This window comes from Sinohyriopsis cumingii, chromosome 15 (assembly GCF_028554795.1).
Source record: "Sinohyriopsis cumingii isolate HCF-2022 chromosome 15, ASM2855479v2, whole genome shotgun sequence".
NCBI classification, from domain to species: Eukaryota; Metazoa; Mollusca; class Bivalvia; order Unionida; family Unionidae; genus Sinohyriopsis; species Sinohyriopsis cumingii.
Genome location: NC_142975.1, coordinates 17,284,069 through 17,307,221, shown reverse-complemented (window position 1 = coordinate 17,307,221; position 23,153 = coordinate 17,284,069). Strand labels below are relative to the sequence as shown.

Below are 23,153 nucleotides of genomic sequence, written 5' to 3'. Positions count from 1 at the left end.
TTGTAAGACTTATGGCAAAACTGTAAGAATTGGCAGGTCTGATTTAATGTCAATGGACTATCTGTTTTATTAAACACGTTAAAATTTTTAATCCTTGATCATTTCTGCATGGATTAAATATAGGTTGTTCTACAGAATTGGGGGGGGGGTGCATCAAGTGTATGTACACATGGGTGGGTGGGTAAAAAAGTATGCATGTGTACAGGGAGGGGGGAGGGGTCAAGTTTTGCCAGATTTCTGCATACATACTAAATATTGCCCCTTACCGAAAATTGGGACATTAATTCATTTGTGAATTTTACAAGCGTGTAAAGGCATAAGGAGCCTTTTACTAGACACGATACTAGCTGCTTCTGCAAGTGCAATGAATGAATAATAAAATATATAACAAGTTTTAAAAAAAGAGTTATTGGCCCTTTTTTTAATACAATTTACCATTGAAATCCAGGAAGTGAATATGACCAATATGAGCTAGCAGGTTTTTTAATAGGCATGCATCTGAATTAAAACCAAGCTGTATACTCTATAACCCAAAGTACACCCATCAATCATACACACAAACTCTATACACATCTGAGGTGGCGCTCACCAGATAATATGTACTTTTGAGAGAGTGACGTATGTAAGGTGAAGTAGTTCGCATTTAAAACATGCACAGTGGAGAGAATGTTTGCATATCTCTATGCTACATTAATGTAATGTGGATGATATTTCTTTTGGATATTGTACTTTTGGAAATTTTACACGATTTAAGCACACTGCTAACTAAAATGACTGCTCCCTTGTGTTAAAAAATCAGTCTGAATTAGTCTAAAGTACACTATACATAGCAGCTATTAAAATAGGGAAAATGAATTTTGCCAGACTAGACAATACCAGCTTCTGAAAGTGCAATGAATGAATTACCAAATATATAAAATGTAAAAAAAGTTATCGGCTCTTTTTTATACAACTGACCTCTGAAGTTCAGGAAGTGAAAATGACCAAGTAGAGCTAGCACTTTTTTGAAAGGTGCACATTTGAAGTAAGGCCAAGCTGTATACTCTATAACCCATAGTACACCCATCAATCATACACCAAAATAAAGGGAATTAAAGGTTCTTTGCATTATACCTAAGATATACAAGGTCTTTTTTAAATAGCCAGTATAACCAGTGAGGAAAGCCGGGGACATTCTTTTTCTTTAAATTCCTAACCCTATGCAAAATGCGAAACTGTATAGCGCCACCTCAAAGAAAATAAAAAAATGTTTGCAATTATTTTTTTTTATTTTCATATAATTATGTATGATGTTCTGAATAAAATGGTACATTCATATTGCATTTAAGCATGAAAATAAGCTAATTATGATCATTTTTCTCTTGCTTACATAATTTGCCATGAGGTATGTTTGTGTGAGTAGTGACCTTAATTATGGGGAAATTAGAGGACTTAGAATATAGGAATAGAGTCAACTTAAATTTAAAACTGTTGCAATAAGTGACAGAAATATATGTTGAAAATGTTTCTTTTCATTTATTTGCAATGAAATAAAAAAATAAATGAAGAGAAAGTGAATTCGCTTCTTCCATATTAAACAATAGGCAAATATTTTACACTTTGACCTTTGACCTTTATGAAGCTGATGAGTTACCTCCCTTTTCTAATTGTAAAATTCATTGTTGATATCTCAGAAATAATTCTGGCTAGTTTCATGTTCCTGTCATTCAGCATAACATTGGTTGCTATGTTTACAAAATGTAATGTGCATTCTTAAAATAGCTCACTTTTATCATGGGGGGGGGGAGGATGGACTTGTTAGAGACTCTGACACTCATAAATACTGTTCTGTGGGGAAAAATGCAGGAGAATAATTCATAAGGATTGTTTTGATGCTTGCGACTTAAATGTTTCAGCCATATAAACATAATTAAATCATACAAAAATAATACCTACATCTTCTTTATGGTGGCGCTCACCAGATAATATGTACTTTTGAGAGAGTGACGTATGTAAGGTGAAGTAGTTCGCATTTAAAACATGCACAGTGGAGAGAATGTTTGCATATCTCTATGCTACATTAATGTAATGTGGATGATATTTCTTTTGGATATTGTACTTTTGGAAATTTTACACGATTTAAGCACACTGCTAACTAAAATGACTGCTCCCTTGTGTTAAAAAATCAGTCTGAATTAGTCTAAAGTACACTATACATAGCAGCTATTAAAATAGGGAAAATGAATTTTGCCAGACTAGACAATACCAGCTTCTGAAAGTGCAATGAATGAATTACCAAATATATAAAATGTAAAAAAAGTTATCGGCTCTTTTTTATACAACTGACCTCTGAAGTTCAGGAAGTGAAAATGACCAAGTAGAGCTAGCACTTTTTTGAAAGGTGCACATTTGAAGTAAGGCCAAGCTGTATACTCTATAACCCATAGTACACCCATCAATCATACACCAAAATAAAGGGAATTAAAGGTTCTTTGCATTATACCTAAGATATACAAGGTCTTTTTTAAATAGCCAGTATAACCAGTGAGGAAAGCCGGGGACATTCTTTTTCTTTAAATTCCTAACCCTATGCAAAATGCGAAACTGTATAGCGCCACCTGAAGCAAAGCCAAGCTGTATACCCTATAACCCAAAGTACACCTATCAATCATACACACAAACTCTATACACATCTGAAGTAAAGCCAAGCTGTACACCCTATAACCCAAAGTACACCCATCAATCATACACACCTGAAGTAAAGCCAAGCTGTATACTCTATAACCCAAAGTACACCCTATGGAAAATACGAACTGTAAAGCACCACATGGACAGCGTCAGACTTGTAAACAATGGATCACAGGTTTGATATCTGCACATGCCAGCCTGGCTTGTCTATCTTGGTATGTCCTTACTAATTTCTTCCCAGCACGATACAGCCAATAATGTGTTCAAAGTGCCATTAAAACCCACAAATAATACCAATCAAATTTTTTGTGCTCTGATTCAGTTTGACTAGACCAGTTTTTCAGGTGAAGTGTCTTTCATTAACCATTGATTAAGTTCTTATCTACATCTCTGCCACAGATCACATACAAATACACCAGCTCTTCTCACAGATCACATACAAATACACCAGCTCTTCTCACAGATCACACACAAATACACCAGCTCTTCTCACAGATCACATACAAATACACCAGCTCTTCTCACAGATCACACACAAATACACCAGCTCTTCTCACAGATCACATACAAATACACCAGCTCTTCTCACAGATTACATACAAATACACCAGCTCTTCTCACAGATCACATACAAATACACCAGCTCTTCTCATAAACATACTTGTAAAGCATTTATGAGTTGTCTTGAGACAGTCCAGATTTGTCTGAAAATTGTAGAAGCTGTAACATGTCTTTTCTAAAAATTACAACGGAAAATTAAAAAAGGTACCTGAACAGTATGCTGATGAATAAATCGTACAAACATTAAATTAGGAAAGACTGAAGGTTCAGTGGGTAATGATTCCAATTTTGACCTACCAGCCCAGGAAGGATACTGTGAGGAAAATGCACTTTAAATTCAATTTTTGTTTTCTTTTCTTTAATTTTATATTAAAAGCTGGATTACCAAATGAAACTTCGCTTGCTGCACATGATAAATTGAGCAAGGGAACCATCGTCCTCTGAAGTTAAAAGTCCTATACATGTAGCAATGTGAAAATGTTCTGCAATCATGAAAAGGATAATGCTCACAGTAAAGTATATTTTAAAAAATTAAAATTGAATTTTTGGAGAAATTTTAGCAAGTTCTTGTGATCATTCTGTACACGATTTTTAAACATGATAATTTAGTACATTATTTTATGTACCATGTACCCATTCTGATTTGAGTAAAGAATGAATACTGATTCTACTGATTATGTTTTTGTTTAACTATTTAATCTGCTAATCAGTATGGAAGAAAAGAACAATCATCTAGACTGGTTTGTAGCAAGGGCTGTATTGAAACCATGCTACAGTCATGGTTACTGCAACCATGCCTGAAATATCCAAACAATAATGTTTGGAATAGACTTACACTTCAAAATGCACTTGTGGTTTCTAGAATGGGAGACAATAACTTTCATAAAAGTATCAATATTTATTTTCCAGTCCACTTTTTCTGATTTTGGATGTGTTGTACAAACTCTGCTGAAGTAGGCAAAATCAGATTAGAGTGGAGATCAACTTATAACAGGCACAAATATCTATTTTTGGATGACTTCAAATTCCAGGTTCTCCTGTAAATCTTGGATTTCATGTTAGGAAGAGTTATCATAAGAAACATAAATTTGCCACTTTCAAGATGGTGTAAGCGGTACTTAGTTTAGTAAATCGAAATGTCATCAGAACATCATAATGTGTGCATTGGAGCTATTATGTCAGCATTCTGATTTTAATCAGATCTGGGAGGCAGATTTTGGTACAAAATTTTAATCAACCATTTTTGGAATGACCACTGCTTTGGGCCATCAAAATGTTTACAATCATGTTTAAAGGGCAGCATTCCACCCCAAAAGCTAGGAACACATGCCCACCACCCACCAAATTTGACGGAGATACTAGTGATGAGCCAGAAAAATAGGAAACCAAACAATGTGCATGCCCAGTGCAAATACAGAATGTTCTGACATGGTTCCAGGAGAAATGGATTCAGATTCCCACAATTAGGCTTGAACTTTTTCATTCTTTGTAAAAATAACAGTATATATGCTGTACAAAACAACAAAATTTTCATTCCTGGTGTAAGTTTGGCTACTAGTGGAAATTTTAAGTTGGAACATAGATTGTTGTATTCAGACTGTGCACAGCTATTTTCTACCAAACAGTGTTTTATACAAGCAGAAAAGAGTCTCCACTGCAGATCAAAGCAATAAATGAAAGAAGAAAAAAACAGATGGTGATAACAGAATAGATAAAAACAAGCTGCAAGCAGTTACAATATTTCTCTCATGATAAGAACAGTGAGTCATCTAAATGAGCAAATCTTACATATGATGTGTGCAATAAAGCATGAAGAGTTTGCATAGCAAATCACAGCAATTTCTGGAAAAACAGTCATGCATGATGGTGATAACTTACAGAATAATCAAGCTTCAATCAGTTACTGCAGCTGATGTAGAACTTCCATCTCAGTCAATTACCTACTGGTGTTTTCATGTGTTCAAATAAAAAGTATAGTCACACTTTCCTTTTTAGATATCATACAGGCATACCACATATCTAGTTAAGCTTGCAGTTTTTACATGAAACAGACACACATGGACAAATTTTTGACTGACAAATTGATTGACAAATTTTTGACTGACAAATTGATTGACAAAATTTTGACTGACAAATTGATTGACAAATTTATAGATGTGTATTCTCCAGGTCTAATATCAGAAGATTTTATCTACTGACTGAGAACAGCTGTACAGTCTTTTTGGATATATAATTTCTTCAAGCACATCAATTATGACAGAGTTCCTCCTACACTGCTTAAAACAAAGACTTCAATCCTTGCTTTGGTTTGGCTTGGGGTTTTACAGCACTGCATGACATAAAGGTTACATCATGCCCAGGCAAGCAAATTACACACAATGGTAACTGATCCACCCTGATCTTATGGTGGGAATCAAACCTGCATGCTTCTAACCTGGAGTCCAATGCCTTAACTTGAGCCACTAAGATTTCTTTGACACGGAATAAGATTGGGAGTGGGGACAATTCTGTATAAAATGTGTGGTAATTTCAGGTATTTTAGGGCCAAAAAAAGTGTTTCCGGTTGGCCAAACATCCCTGTTGCTCACTGCTGAACCTAGTGCTCAGAAACTCTGATAGCCCGATGCACAGGGCCCCTCTAACTTTGGATTGGGCTCATCCTGTATTCCAAGTGAGGTGCCTGTTGAGCTTGTTGAAAAAAATTAATTAATTTGCCTGAGGAAACTTTGATCATGCTGATGAAATGCGTAAATGTATTTTCAAAATACTGACCTACCTGCCATAAAACAGAAATTTTAATTAAATCACTATACTACGTGAAATTGAGATCTGATTTTAATCAAACTGAGGCATGGCGTGTCATGGTAAAAATATGATTTTGTACTCCCAAATCCCCTGACAGTCATGTTTCCACGAAACACAATTTTCAGTAATTTTCAACAAAAAACCAAAACCAAACAAACAAAACAAAACACCGCTTTCAGTATATTCCCATTACATGTATAAATGGTAAACCATCATGATTGGAGCTGATATAAAACTATTCCTTGGGCAGTTTAAATAGCAGCAATTAAAGGCAAAGAGATCAGGTATAAACCACCACTTCTCATAACACATGTACTTCACTGGCTGACAATAACTAGTGAGATGTGTTTGAAGGCTGCAGTGGGTGAGACCACTCTACCAATTTACATAGGTAGGATCAGGAGGTGGAGCAACCCATTATAGGTAAATCAAAGAGATGCTAGACGGGTGTACAAGAACGAAAATTGTTAAATATTATTGCCTTGAATGAATGTTTAAGCCATATGCATTATATTTATGATAAGTTTGTGAACAGCAGCAACATTTCTTTAAAGTTGGATTTTACTGCATATATAAAATATATATAGAATGCAAAGCATGATCATTTCATTTCTTGGAATATTGTTCAAGTGTAATTCATTTTTGAAGCCAATTTTGGAAGCAATTAGCTATCAGTAAAGCCCAACAAAGATAAATTCCAGAACTCTTGGTTGATGGAGTTTTATTTTGTGTAACAAGCTATTAATTCTTTGCACATACTGCAAAACAATACATCATCATACGTCAACTCAGTTATGACCAGGACAGGATTCATTCAGAGAATCCAACAGAGTAATTTGAACACCAGGACCTTCTAGTCCCTGGTGGGTATTGAATGACATTAATGACACTTGCATTACCTTCAAATCCCTTGGAACCCTATTGAATTTATATCTGAATTGTAGCTATTGTAACATTGTGTGACAACATTAAAAAAAAAGGAAATTTTGGGCATGTGGTAATTGAAGTCTGGGCTTGTGAAATTTCATTCAGGGCTTTTGAGTTTATTTAAGTCACCAGCCTTAGGCCTGTCCCTAAAAACATTTTTCTTTGAGCACAGTCCTAGCACACACACCCCCATGGTTAAAAAACAATTACTTTAAATATAAATAATTTGTTACATGTTTAGGCTCTTACAAAACTTAACAAGAAAAGAGTGAAGACAACAAGCTTTGTAAAATTTAACAAATAATTTATTTCCCTGAAAAAACAAGGTAAAAATGAGAAAAAGAACTTATGGTTTTATGAATCAAATCCAAAAATAATCCAAGAATTAAAACCAAAAATTAAAAAATAGAAGTCCTAGTAATAAAAAGTCCTAATGAAACTTAGTTTGAATCGTGATGAAATCCAAAATGGAAGGTGATGACATATGCTGTGGTCAGCGTCGTATTGATGTGTCAACAGTTCTTTGTTGAATCACAGAAAATATTATTCCAGTGATTTAAATCAGTGTAAATTGATAACTGTCCTTGTCCAAGATTTAATTTTGAGCTCAAGTATTTCCAGGGAAAAATAATCTCTTGGAATTAGCCCAAAAATAGTCATAACGTGAAACACTACTTCTCAAGTGTTAAGGCACTAATGACTATTCTTTATCAAAACATCAATAATAAATCTAGCTACAATGCAGAACAGATGTCCAGATGTAGGTAAGTCCTCTGGGAGTTTGTAACAATTGCTGCATGTTATTTGTCAAGTACTCCAAGTATGGCCTCGATTTCACTTTATGAATCTTACTCTTTGAAAGATTTACTACAACTCTTATTGGTTCTGAATCAAGGTCAGGAACTAGGTCAGCATTAGATACAAAGTTTATATTATTAGTTGTTTATTAAAAAAACAGGTCAAACAGAACGGAAATGAATTTCTGGACAATATCAAATCCAGCAAATAAAGTTACATTACAATAGCATGTAATGAAATAAAAAAATCTAAAACTTATAAACAAACAATTAAATTAAATCAAATATACATAACAAATGTTTAAAAAAAAAACAATAAACAAATTTAAAAACCAACCTGCCTACCATAATTTAAAACCAGTGCAATAGGAATCATATTTTTTCTGCCTAACTGTTGTGCAACTCCTCCTACATCTTTCAAAAGAGATTTCAAACCTTAGAATATTTTTTGGCAGAGGGCTTATAATGTGCACAATGATTTTAATATTATACAACAGCCCTTGGGAGTAGGGATATAAGGGTGCAGATTGTTTTACATAAATTTAAAGCTTGAAAACATTTGTTACACAACACTTGTTCCCATGCTTGTAGCTGTTATCATCTCCCACCATGTAAGCACGAGTGTCCCTACCTACCTACCTCCAAACTATTTCACCAAGATAAGGATCCAAAGTCCAAAACAGTTCCATACATCTGTTTTTGTGTTGCATTATGCATTGGTACCTTAATGGCCATAAAGTGCCAATTAGAAGTAAAAGCCCTGTGTACCAATTAAATCTCAGATGGCAGTGTAGAAGTTGCATGATGTTACTTATGTACTCAACCATTCAAGTACCCACATCCAAAATAGGCAGATAACATTATTGCTGCTCTTTCTTCAAAAGCTTGAGGATGAAAACTCACCAATGATGTTAAAAATTTATCTTAGAAATGGTGTGTAATGACCAACCCATATGTCAACATATCAGTTGGGTCTTTGAAAAGGCTCTTTAGTCCTACTATGGGGCATACAGTTTTGACCCAAGAGAGAAAGCTTAGTACTGAGACCACCAGTATGTATGTATGTGTGTGTGTGTGTGTGTGTGTGTGTGTGTGTGTATGTGTATGTATGTATGTATGTATGTATGTATGTATATATGTATGCAGTATGTATGATGTATGTATGTATGCATGCATTCATGCATGTGTGCATGCATCAGAGGTCTCGCTAGGATTTTAAAACTAGGAGTCCAGGACACCCATTTTGGTAAAAATAGGAGTCCCACCATCAAAAGCTGCAGTCCCGTCTATCCTACAGAATCAACACAGACCTGAGTGCATCTATTTTTAGATGGAGAGGTTTTCATAACGTAATCACTCACTTTAATATAGCCTCTTTACAATAGTCCATTGACAGGATTGCAAATTTATGGTTTATTTATTTGTCTATGTCCTTGTAGTAATTGTAGGCAATGGTTACTAGTATGTGATTTGCTGTTTTTTCCCCGTATTTTTTGCAAATATGTGTCAAGTCGGAAAACAGATTAGACCTTAAAGCGCATCTCGCGAATTCCACAACATAGCATTGTCCCATACGTTTCTGACGTACATAATTTGCATTTTAAAGTTAAATCTTTAATAAAATAATACTTTGGCTTTGCTTTCAATGATTTGTAAATTTTTCTGAACATATATGCCCGATGACTTACAAAAACAGACAATCTAATAAACTGTTACATCCCAGACTTAGCGAAGTCTGACATTATTTCCCATTAGGCCTACTGGTTCACTTACAGTTTCAAACTAATTTAATGACGAAATAGTGTACAAGAGGCAGCTAATATATATCCAGATCACTGATTCTGATCTTAAAACACATGTTTGTATATTTTGTCATCAAAAGATATCATGCAGGAAATTAATAGTTGCTAGCTTACTCAAAGAAGGGTTAATGGTCAATCAGCTATCAAAACATATGCTTGTGAATGGGCAAGAGTTTGTTTGTCAACGTAATTGATATCAAAACTAGGCCTAGCTACTGATGTCTTGATGAATACATTTTGCTACAACACTAGAACTAATCGGGCTAAAGCGAGGGCCATTTTTTTTTAAAGTATGGTCAGTCAATGTACTTCTTCAATAGCTCTTGTTCGTCCATCAGAGTGATATTGAATTTTGTCAATTCAACTAAGGACATATTCCAAATACTAAGCTAGGCATCACACACTTTCTTACACTTAGCTACTGTCCTATCCGAACCATCAATTCGAGCACTCTTCAGAATCTCGTTACAATCTTCGTTAAGTTTGCCGTTTAACCCCAAAATACTTATCCAAATTTACAAATGGCATTTTGTCAAAGTCTCAACATGTCTTGATTCTCATGCACTACTTATTCCGATACATTCGGAAATGAACACAATAACAAAAGCTAAAGTTGTTTATTTGATGTACTTTTATAAATGACCACATGTACATCTCTGGGTCGTTCTTACTCTGAATTCAATCATTGTAAATATCAGTACATTTCCCACCCGGCTGCCAGTCAAAGCCTTTGAACTTACCGCCCAGCTATTGTATCATCTTCTTTTTGATGTATGTACATCAAGGGGTCTTTCAGTCATTGAATTCTGTCATTGTAAATATCAGCACAGCTAACTGATCAACACATTTTCCCACAAAGCAGGTGGCTGAAGCAGGACTGGCAAGTCTTTGAATTTTGCCGCACACCTATTATATGCATATGGAGGACTCCCGCCTCAGTGAGTTTCTGCGTCCCAGATGAAAAATTGGTGTCCAAATACGCGTAATTAAGCATTTCCAAGATCTCTGATGTATGTATGTATGTATGTATGTCATCATCAAACTTCCCAATGACAATTATTGACCTCAGTGGTCTTTTACAATGTTGTCTATGTACTAAACTTTGAGTGGAATCATCACAATATTGAATAATACGAAATTGTGACATCACAGCGCATGACATTTAGTCCAGATTGTACAGTATGACACCTTTAGGTTCACTTCGTCCAAAAATGTCTACATACTTTAACATTGATTTTGCCCTATGCAATTCTCGGGGTGTCTAAGGAATGTGGATGTATCAGAATCCAGATTAAGTCAATATTTGCCACCTGAAGGTATGCAGAATTAAATTCTATAAAATGACACCCCAATGATATCCCAAATTTTTGGTGTCTCTGTCTCAGATGGCAGTGTAGAAGTTGCATGATGTTACTTATGCACTCAACCATGCAAGTAGTACCCACATCCAAAAAAGGCAGATAACATTAAAACCGGTGCTGAATGCCTACATGACCTGTATGACTTTTACTATACAAAAAGTGAATGCGAAAAATTATCATGATAAAGTCTTGTGTCATAGGTTATAGTACAAGTCACACAGGTCCACATTGCCTTGGATGATCATGGTTACCACTGTAAAACAAAACATAGAGATCGATATTTTCGTCGACAAGTTTTGTGGTTACAGTTATGGTGCAGATCATTAAATAATCAGGAACTGAATAGACTTTGGTTAACTAAAATTACTGTACCTTGTTAAATTTTAAAAGAGCAATTTATATTTCATTTAAAATGAGTAAATGAGCATACATGACCCATGTGACTTGTACTATAAATGTTGTAATTACCTCTTACCTTACAAACAGTTATAGCAATTGTACATGATGCAGAAACTTGCGTGAGATTTGTCGACTTCGCTTTAAACATAAACTTTTGATAAAATTGTGTACCGCTAACCGCCTGAGGAAACAAAAAACTAAGTCATTAAACGCTTATAAGATTAAGTAGATACTCAAGTGTCTTCGAGATATATTAATTTGTTCATGATGTAAGCGACTTTTAGTCACTTAAGTCATTAAAAAGTCGCTAAGCAGTCTGATCCTTATACGTGCAAAGAATGAAAAACAAAAGTAAATCAGACCAACAAAAAAATTAAAAAATTGGTGACAGACTGGTACTAAAAAATTCTAGTTTATTTTCCTCTCATATAAAATTATGTTGCAAGCACAAGTCTGAAACACTCAGTCATTCGGAATGAGTCAGTTGTACAGCACTGGGCTCTGTGGTTCAGCTTTCAGAAAGAAATTAGCCCGGAGAAAGTGTGCATAAGGTACATGAAACTGATGACTGCATGCCAAGTCCACATAAACGTGGGGATATACCCATTACGTAATAGAGCAGATTTTGTAGGAAAAAAAGTACAGTGAAATATCAGATTCAACTTTTATAATTTATGCAGACAAAAGTAACTTATAATTCTTTTGTTATTTATAGTAAATATGACTGGCATTTTCTTCAGAAAAGTTAATCGATATTTATTAATGCACAATACATTTGCCAATTAAATAAAATAGAATTGTCACATTCATCTGTTGTAAACAAAGTTATGTGGGGGTTGTTATTTATTTTATTTTTAAAGAAAGATAACAGCATTTGATCAGTTGTTGGTCCATTTCATAGAGCCATTTAACAAGTGTCGTCGATTGCCTTTTTTCCATGTCCTATGTAGAAAGAAATGGATCTACGACCCTTGGGAAGCGGATATCTGATGAGATTTTCATATCGTACCTTGTCCATGGATCTTACCCCGAAACCTCTCCGCAATTTCGACGGCATACGCTACCAATCTTCTCATCATCATCATCATCATCATCATCATCATCGATAAGAAGAACAACAATAGTAACAATGAACTCAGAATGGTAGGTTGTATGATGGTCGAACCAGAGCACATTTTTTTTTAACAATGTATTCATGCATGTTGCTTCTCTTTCTGTCAAATACCATCCTACGTTGGCCAGGCTGTGTTATCGTACCTGATTATAGTTATGATACATGTTCTTTTTTAAAATGACAATAATAATTTTGTTTATGTATACAAATTCATCATTTTATATCAGCTGAATGGCGACTGTTTCTTAAAATCATTTTAAACTTAACACAATGTTTTTTTCTTTTCTTCAGATAGATACTAGATGACAAACCATTCCTTGCCGTGAAGGGACGCAGCTTATGCTTTACACAATATTGAATTCAAAACCTATCTTTACAAATGCTCACTCTCGAAATCTTGTATAACTATAATGACGCAAACAATGGCCTCTGTACCAAAACATCCAAGGCGAAATCAGCTGTCTTAATTTATTTAGTTTTTTATCCTATTTTCTCTACATTTTTTATGCAATTTCTTCAAATAATTGAAGGTCAGCGGAAAACATACTTGTCTTGAGGGTGATAGCTGCAAGTAATTTACAGATACAGAGTTTCACTATTCACAGATTACACGATATAGATCTTAAAAATGGAATCCTTCTCTTTGACACTTCGTCACTCAGAGTGTCACAACACTGCCAAAATGACTGAATGGAAAAAGAGTTTATCGTTACTGCCGCAAAGATGCAAATTCGGTATATTGGCCAATGTACGTAAAAATGGTAGGAAAAATATATGTTCATAAATAGGTAGGTAGGTCGGTTGATCAGTAGGTTGGCATGACTACTTTCATACTTAATCAATCCCTAAATGCTTTGAATATTTTGGAATGTTTTTATTGAAACAACAACAAAAAATTCCAACTTAAATTCAAACATACGAGAGTAAAAATGGATTATATCAGGAAGCGTGAATCGAAACAGCAACAGACTACTGTATGCACATACCGCGACAACCAATTGTATGTTTAACATCAATATTTTCAAACGATTCATTTGTTTTTAATGCATTTCATCGTGGAATGTACATTCATTTTAATAATTGTTTTTAATGCATTTCGTCGTGAAATGTACACTCATTTCAATAATTGTTTTTAGCGCATTTCATCGTGAAATGTACACTCATTTCAATAATTGTTTAACATTTAAACTTTTCATTCAGGATTTCGATTGCTCACCGACATCAGTGACATGTATAAAAGAAATAGAGTTGTGAAGTTAGTACTTTTGGCAAATAAACTGATCGAATATTGAAAAGTTTAATCAAATTAAAGAATATTCAAATTTAAATAAAATTAAAGAATATTCAAATTTAAATAAAATTACAGAAATTAAAAGTTTTAATACAATGACGGAATATTTAAAATTAAATCAAATTATATAATATTCAAATTTAAATTAACAGTTACACAATACTAGAGGTTATTTAGAAGTGACATATTTTTTAAAGATTGTTTATTTTATATTTAATTTTAAACATACTAAACTGGGAAAACATAGTGATGTATGCGAACCCTATCCAACCGCACTGAATTAATTTTCCGTTCCTGTTCAGACGACGGCAAACCACGTCACTAAATTCGGACGCCCCATTCAGCTGAATTATGGGTAACCATTTATTGAGCTGAACCACAGAGCCCAATACCACTTCCTCAGCGTCCGCCATTTTGTAGGCCATCGAAGGGTGGAGGGTAGTAGTAATTTCGATAATCTGATAATTTCGAGCTTGTCTTTGGAATAAGACAACAATCATGTCAAAACGTGAAGAGCTAGTAACATGGGCAAAGCTTGCCGAACAGGCAGAACGCTTTGATGATATGGCTGCAGCCATGAAAGAGGTTACTGAACTGTCGGCCAAGGATGAAAAGAATAAGGAACTGTCGACGGAGGAGAGAAATCTACTATCAGTAGCATACAAAAATGTGGTTGGTGCAAGGCGATCATCTTGGAGAATGATATCAATGATAGAATCCAAGACTGAAAAGAATGAGTTAAAAGCTATTCAAGCTAAAAAATTCCGAGCCAATATAGAGGCTGAGCTGGATAAGATCTGCAACGAGGTTCTAAACCTGCTTGATCATTACCTTCTCCCTGGTGTTACCAATGATGAGAGTAAAGTCTTCTACTTGAAGATGAAGGGCGATTACTACAGGTATAGATCTGAATATTCCTCGGAGGTGGTGAAGAAAGATGTGACCGAAAAAGCACAAGCGGCATATACAGATGCGTTTGATCTGGCCAAAGCCAAGATGGCTCCCACCCATCCAAATCGTTTGGGATTAGCACTGAATTTCTCCGTGTTCTATTATGAAATTCTCAATGCACCAGATAGAGCCTGTCATTTGGCTAAGGAGGCTTTTGATGATGCAATTGCAGAATTGGACAATTTAGATCAAGATTCCTACAAAGACAGTACACTGATAATGCAGTTGCTTCGCGATAACCTCACCCTCTGGACCTCCGATGCACAACAGGAGCAGGAGCAGGAAAGCCAAGACAACTGAGCTACTTTTAGATCTTATTAGTGATATGAAGTGAACAAATTGTTCAAAATCTTGACACATTTGTGTCCTTTTAGTGCATCAAATATTATATTTCTTGCTACAAAATTCCTCATTTCTGTCGTATGAAATTAAAATGTATACAGCATGCATGCAGTATAGTGATCTAATGCGCCATTTCACGATCCAATTGTGTTGTGAGTTTGTATCATTACATGTGCATATACCAAGAGTAGATCACAATGTTTCCTGTATCATGAGATTATTGTGCTCAAAGACATGTAATGAAATATTTAGGTTGCAAAATTTGCCATACATAATTGCTGTTAATTTGCTCTTTTGCTCGAGAACTTTAGCAAGAATATTGTGTTTTCTGAAGAAATATGTACTGTAAAAGTTCCCATTTCATTTTGTGAGGATAGTTCTAATGTTTAGTATTTTTGTGCGCGGTATTTTATTTCTAGATTACAGGCTTTTCCATATTGGTACAATATTGCATGAATATTCCACTCGTTTTAAGTAACGCAAATTATCTTTTTTATGTTCAATACATTTAAATATTAATAAATGAAGACTTGCAATGTACACAAGTGTTCAAAAGTACTTATTTGATTTAATGAATCAGTAATTAACTCATAATTTATGTACCTCATTGCAGATAGCTACTCTGCAGTTGTGGAAATTAGTTTATGCATGTCCTAACACTTGCAAGCTTAGTAGAATTTCACCATGATATTTTTAACAGGGGAATGATCACATTTCTTTTAGTTAAGCTAATTCTGTTTGTCTGACGTTAATAGAAAGCAAGATGTGGATATAGTTACTAATTGACGTCAGCTGTATCAGCATTTAGATTATATATTTTTTGGCAAATTTAGACGTGTACACCATCCAGTATCTGTTTAATACTACCATCACCTGTTGTGGCCAATTCTTCAAGACTAATTTACCATTTTACAGGAGCAAGTTATAATAATTTTTGCAAATTTCTTAAAGCACACATACTTCTATGTGTCCTTGGAGAAAGAATATTATGATGGAGTACTTTTAATTTGTCCCCAACTGAAATTCAGACCCAGGTCTGTGGGTTATGGCACCAATTGCCTTTTCTGCACACAACCACCCAATGATCTCTAACCTGTCTGATGGTCTTAATTTCCATATACATATAGATTTTGAAGGATATGATTGTCATTTTATTGCACAATTTTGTGGGGGCTATTTTTTTTCAAGTTGTGAAAACTGCATTAAGAGAAAATGTTGTTTTATCAGTGTTCAGAGATATTACATGTTAGTGAGTTTAAATGAACATGTGACAGGCACATAAGTTTGTTTGCGAGACATGGGTTGCAAAGTTGGTACTTGGCAGGGCATTATATTCTTAACGCAAGGGTCATGGGTTAGATACCTATCCATGCAAGTCTCTATCCATTGGGAATGGAACTTGGCTCCCACTCAGACTACATGATATTAAAGTGCTGAGAATGCTATTAAAACTATTCATATTTTTTTACATTTTTGCAAAATTGGAATTATAGTAGCTAACATAATAGTAAATACTGTAAAATATGAACAAGGTTTTTAATGAGAACTGTTGGGTATTCAGACAAGAGAAGCAGACTTCCCATGCCTGAAATGAATACACAAAATTTATTTCCCCAGGTGTGGCTAGTGACAATATCGTTGAAAAACGTCTAGAATGGGTTTGATAATTTGCAGGTGTGTAATTTAGTGTTGTTCAGCAGGGATTGCACATTGACTTTTTGAATGTTTTAAATCCCCAGGTGGCCAATTGAAGTAAGGCACTTGCCTTTATATATCACTTGCATCTCACCTTGGTCAGTGTGGGTTTGCACAAAAGATTGCCAGTAGCTTCTGAAAGTTGCTTGTTCTTCCTGCACCTAATAAACAGGCGCCAGTATATGACCTATCATGTGCTAAAATGACTTTAAGCCCAAAAATAACATAACCATCCCCACCAATATATACGCCATCTCTTGGACTAAAGGTATTGTAAAAGTATAAGATAACGTAGCATCAACCTAGCAACAATTCCATCAATGTTGAAGTGTTTCACTTTCTGGGCAAGAAACAAGTGTAATGAAACATCACCAAAGATGACGAATATTTTTCAGTATTTACTACAAAAGATTGCTCATCTATGAGTAATTGTTGGCATATGTACTGACTTTTTTAAGTCTCTACAATTAAGCTTTAAAGCCATTGCAGTGAATGTAAAAAGTGCACTGGCCCAAACTAAAAATGTTCAGTATCCTAATGGTAAGTTTGACATAGTATTTTCTCATAATAACCCTACTTTTAACCAAATATATGTTGTCAAAAATGAAAAAAGCATTGTAATTTTCTTATTTATACCCTCATAAAATAATATATCTTGGAATTAACAAGTTTTTCTGATGTTCACATTTCATAATGTATTCATTACATAATCCATCTTCAAACTGCAAAATCGGGATGTGTCAAACTTCTTTACATTGACAATATTATGTGGCTGCTGGCTTGACAGTCAGTTCGAACAAACAGGACTTGGTTTGCTTTGATAACTATCATGTTTCTTCAGAGGTTAAAGCTCAGATTACATTTTGCTAGAGTATATGCAGTTTACATTTTATAACCACCTTTTCATACTCTGTTTTATGTAACTTGAAGAAACACAGCTGCTGCATTTTGTATGCATTTCACAAGCCTGGTTATTACATAAATTTTGAATTTCTGTTCCTTTAACAAGTAGTGGGGGTTCATTAACTGTTGATTTGTTTCACCTTGTCGTACCACAGACATTTAGATTATTTCAACCATTTGGGTTTAAAAGAACACCATCGTCTGGTTCATAGATGCTTGCTTATATTGTGATTCATGTAACATGGATGAGGGCCTTTTGTCAGGTCTTGCCCCCTTGAAATATGGAAAATTCTGTTTAAACTTGATTTCTAGTACAGGCGGTATTGATGAGTCTTAGCATTACATATATCCAGATCAAAATTAAAAATTCAAAACAGAAAATGAAGCTCTTCAATGTAAGCAGATTACCTGTATATGTGCAATTGCATGTTTAAAAATATTTTTCTAATGCCATTTTTGGGGGTGAACATGTATCTTTTAAAAAATCAGAATTATAGTCGTAATTTTTGCCACCCGATACCAGGGGACTGATTCATTTTAATTCAGTAACAATACCTATACAATAATTTAGTTCCGATGTGTTTTAGTTGCCTCTGCCGAAAAGTGATAATATAACAATCAGAACAGGGCAGAATACAACAATATTATTTGGGCTACATACTTGGCACTTTGGATATGGTCAAAATACATTAGATTTTGGACAGTATTTTAATTTGCATCTACATTGTTTTCTTTACCTGTGTTCAGATATTTACTGGCCTAGTGGATCTGTGAACTTTTAAATTTTGTCAGTCTTGAGTAAAATAAACTGCACAGACCAATTGAACAAAGACCCTGACCTATATATGTATTATGCAATGGCAGATCAGGATCCATATTGTTTGCAGTTGCTGATTTTTCTGTGCCTGTTTTGTATCACAAATTTTGACCCCATTCCCAATGCCAAAACCTGTCATAGTTTCTGTTTTAATAAAAGCATGTTACGCATTGTAAATTATAAAAGATGTTTATGTGTATTGACTTTGGGAGAGAAATTACTTTAAATGTGTGTAGCAAGTAATCTAAAGTGTCATTAACATGGACTGTTCAGTTTTTTAAATGTTTAAAATCATTTCTTTTGTTCGTTTTTTGTGTGCAAATTAACTGTTTTCTTATCAAAATACCACAATGCTTGGACCACAGGCCCATTTTGAAAAGGATTGAGAAGAAAAAAATCTGATGAAATTATTAACTTGTCATGCTGCATTTTCTTGTGTTTAGATCCTTAGATAACTAAATGATTGTCTTTTTTATGCAGCTGTGACCTAAAGATTGATAGGTCTGTTTTGGGTGAAGCCAGCACAACTCTCATTTCTGTCACCTGCAAAACATTGTCAGAACCTGGGTATCAGATTGCTTAATATGGTGTTGGCATTGACATCAGCCCTGTTTGTCTTGCACTGTTGCATGTACATTCCTGAAACTTCATTGTGGCAGATAATTTACATCAGTCTTCATGCTTGACTTAATTGGGTTTTGGAATATACTTCCGCTGTGCAAATGGGATAGTATTCTGCAGAAATCTTTTATTTCAGTGTTAGTATTTTATCTTGTAGTTTGTTTAGCATATGACCATCATGAAAGTTTGTATTCTTGATCTGTTCATTTTTCTAACTTTACATGCCTGTTGTATCATTTACAATTCTGCAGTAAATGCAGCTTAGTTAAATGCATGTAACTAGTCTGTTAACTTTTCCTTCAAAAATTTGTTTTAGGAAATGAGTAATTAATGAGACACTTGCCATCAAATGCTGTTTGTGTAGCCTTATCAAAATGCCTTTTTCGTATAACTGCGTGGAATTTTGATTGTTTTTTTTTTTAAATTTGTTATTATATTAGTGCTTTCATATGCCACTTGCATGTGGTTTGAGATGATTTTCATTCAATAAAAGCGCTGTTCTGTTTTATCTGATTGGAAATTGTCACTTTGAGACAGAACTATGAATGCATCACACATACAGAACAACTTTTTATCCATGTTGGTCACTTTGATCTTGTTTTAGGTCAAATTTATACAGATATATTTCTGCATTACATCACTTCTGTCATGATTGAAAAGTCTTAATATTTTTCTAATATGTCGTATGACCAGGACAGATCTAAAGATTTGTTCATGGCACTTCATATGCCCACACTGCATGTAAACTGGGAAGAAAAGCAAAATTTGACAAGATTGACAGACAACAAGGATTCCATTGAACATGTACATGTCCCTATCACATTTTTATTGGGTTAAAAAATATATAGTGATAAAATGGCTGGTCTATTTCATACCTGAAAGAAAAGGACTATGAGAAATTATATAAGAGGAGGTCTATGGATAATCTGGTCGTTAATGCAAGATTTTCATCACATGGGCACAGTAGTGTAATTTTACTTTACAGCAGGACCAGTCCAGTGCTTGAGTGGTTAGAGTGTCTGCCTCGGATGAAGGAGGTTGCATTTACGAACCCCAACTGAGTCATACCAAAGACGTATTAGAAAAATGGTACTAACAGCTGCCTCACTGGGTGCTCAGCATTAAGCAGTTAGTGTTAGAACTGGTCGGCCTGGTGTAGGGATAATGTGACTGGGTGGACATGATGTTCCAGTGCTAGTCTTCACTACAAACTGCTACACTGCAAACATCATAACAATATGACTGGGAAATTGTTAAAGCTGCGTTAAAATTCAAATCTTGCGCACACACACACACACATGCACTTTCCAGCAGTAGTGTTTGGTTTTTATATATCATTTTGTTATACTTCTTTAACAGTTTCATGCATAGTTATGATACTGTCATCATTAAATTTATTTTGTTTAGGATAAGAACCAAAATGCCAAACTTTTACTGCACAGAACCTTGTTAGCAGTTTTTGATTGAATGTCATGAAAACGAACATTCATATGTTGACAAATAACAGGAGATTTTTGGCTTGGATAGATAAATTCCTCTCATTTGTATAAAACAATGTCTACTAATAGTTACTTAATATAGTTTGTATTTCTATTAATAGACTTTTTATAACTTTAACTCTGTTGGGCATTTTTGCTTTGACAAATTAAAGCTTTGTTAGGGGACATAACTCCTATTATAATCCTAAGAGTAAATGCTTATGCTTGTAGTGGTGATCTCACTTGGTTTTGACAGCTTGTGTAGAGTCATTTCAATAAAAAAGGCTTATCAAGGTTTTTTGCTAAATTAGTTTAACCTTTAAAATTATTTTTTAAAACATTTTAGAAGAAAAGACTTGGTGATTACAAATTTAGATTACACATTTTTAGGGAGAAATTGGTATTGCATATGATCATAATTGGAACATGGGAATCTTAATTTCAGTCTGTGTTGATCCTTTTGAACCAGTCACCAGCATTATCATTACTTTGAGAGTTATCGCCCTTTCTGACTTGCAGCTGAATGTGGTGAATGATAAGCTCTCATTTTCAATGGATTACCAAGAAACTTAATGGCAGCTATTGGCATACATTTGAGGTATTATCTGAAGGATTGAAATTGTGAAGTGTATGCTTTATTTCAGTTATTTACAAAAGAAGGATCAACGAAGAAGTTGTGAATGCATTAATCTATTTTCATTGACACTTTCTCATTCAGTTCAGTCATCAGACCAGTCTTAGAATAGCTGATGTGGTCTGGATAGATTGTGATTTTTTTTTGGCAAAGCCATATCCGTTGAACAAAATGTATGACTTCTCTGCAAATTACTATGCTGACATACATCTGAGGCCTTTTTTTTTTATCTTGCAGATATAACATTGTGGTCAGAAATTATACTTGTATCATTAATATCTAGGACAAGTTCGATAATGAGCATGATCTCTGCATACCAATGAGGTGAACATGCGGCTGATTGGCTGAGCTTGTCAGCACTATGAAGGCTATCTTCAGTTTTGACCAAACTAGGAAGATCTTTAATCAGAATTTTGGTTAAGCTCGTTAATGAGCTAAATGCAGATATTAATCGCATGATCTTGCATCTGATTGGCTAAGCTTGTTGCCATTCTGGAAGTAATTGTGATCCAGTTTTGGTCAGACTCGAGATGAGTGATCTCGATGCATATTAATGAGGTAATATTTCCAAATCATATTAATGAGGTAATCATTGATACTAATCTTGATCCGATCTAGATCAGACTTCAGATAAAGGCCTACATGATTAAGATTTTGCACGAGTTCAATAATGCGTGGGATTCGCACAGTATAATGCGATGGTCTTGTATGTGAATGTTTGTGTTTCCGCACTCAACACTTCTGATCGAGTATTTAAACGACTGGGCTTGTCAATGCTTAAGCAGCTCTACTACTTATATTTTGATAAAACAAGGTAAATGGGCATATATCATGTTTTTTTTTTTAAAAAAACATTTTGCAGTGCATGATGGGCTTTACTTGTGACCAATATATTTGGTGGAGGAATAGCTCTGAGAAGAACCACCAAACCCATAGAAAGTTATTGGCAAACTTTCTTAAATACCCATGTTGGTTCAGTCAAGGCTCGAACACGCACAGGTAGGTGAGATGTCAATGATATGTAAACACGAGTTCCATAGATCACTCAGCCATCCAAGGTTCTGGCACATGCTGCAAGTTTTTTGTTTTATTTTGAGCAAGATTTATGCAAATTAATGAAGGGATCTAGAATATGATCAACTGAGATTCCTACTTGAAAGATTTTCAGACTCGATTTTAATTAGACTTTATAAATAGGCTGAAAAGTTGGATGTTTGGCTGCAGTTATTTATCACTTTAGAGACTAGTTTATTTATATATGATTTTGGTCACCGACTTTGTAAATGGACTAGAATATCAAGGTCTTGGTTGAGTGATTTGGAGTGAAATTTATGCATATCAGTAATGCTATATCTTCCATCTGATTGGCTGGGCATGCCAACTTGTTAAAAAGCTGTGTATTATTAGGATGATGGTTGAGTACGACCAAGATCGGTACACACTGATGAGGTAATTTTTACATGATTGGCTAAGCTTTTTAATACTCTATTGACCAAATTCCAGTTGGATCTTTTTCCACCATGGTATCTGAGCAGGTTAAAAATATTAAAAACTTTCCTTTTAAATCGTGTTATTTAAATTGTATGATAGGCATTTATTCAATGATAAAAATAACACATCAAAACTGATTTAGAGCATTGTGTGCACATATTTTGAAATGGTTGGATATGCCGTTTTAATGAAAATAAAGTGGCCTTTGCAGTCTATTGAAAACGGACAAATACTTGGCATTAGCTTTGTTATTAGCTCTGTTAGTCATATACTAGAAGAGCTTCTAGTATGGTCTGTTTTCCATCTGTTGGCACAAGTTTGTTTGCCATGAAACTTAACAAGCATTCATCTCGTGATTTATTTGATTTAGCTGAAAATGGTGCTGCTCCCACATGCCCCGGTCATCTTGAAATTTATATCGCTACAACTCCTGAATTGATGGTCTCATCAATGTAGGATTTCATGAAAAGACTTGAGACCTATTATTAGTATGTCTT

At 34.6% G+C, this 23,153-nt stretch overlaps 2 pseudogenes across 3 annotated transcripts in view; one reads left to right on the top strand and one right to left on the bottom strand.

The window, feature by feature from the left end:
* Positions 1 to 11,590, bottom strand: part of LOC149781344 (GDP-fucose transporter 1 pseudogene) — a 53,198-nt pseudogene extending 41,608 nt beyond the window's left edge. For 2 of the 3 annotated variants that reach the window (XR_016414681.1, XR_016414680.1), the window contains exon 1: positions 11,396 to 11,590. The product of XR_016414681.1 is annotated as a GDP-fucose transporter 1 pseudogene, transcript variant X2 (transcript). Of the gene's footprint in view, positions 1 to 5,106; positions 5,164 to 11,395 lie in introns of those variants that run through there. The other variant, XR_016414682.1, reaches the window with a different exon arrangement.
* Positions 11,591 to 14,106: 2,516 nt separating this feature from the next.
* LOC149781343 (14-3-3 protein zeta pseudogene) lies at positions 14,107 to 19,559 on the top strand (annotated as a pseudogene).
* The last annotated feature ends 3,594 nt before the right edge of the window (positions 19,560 to 23,153 follow it).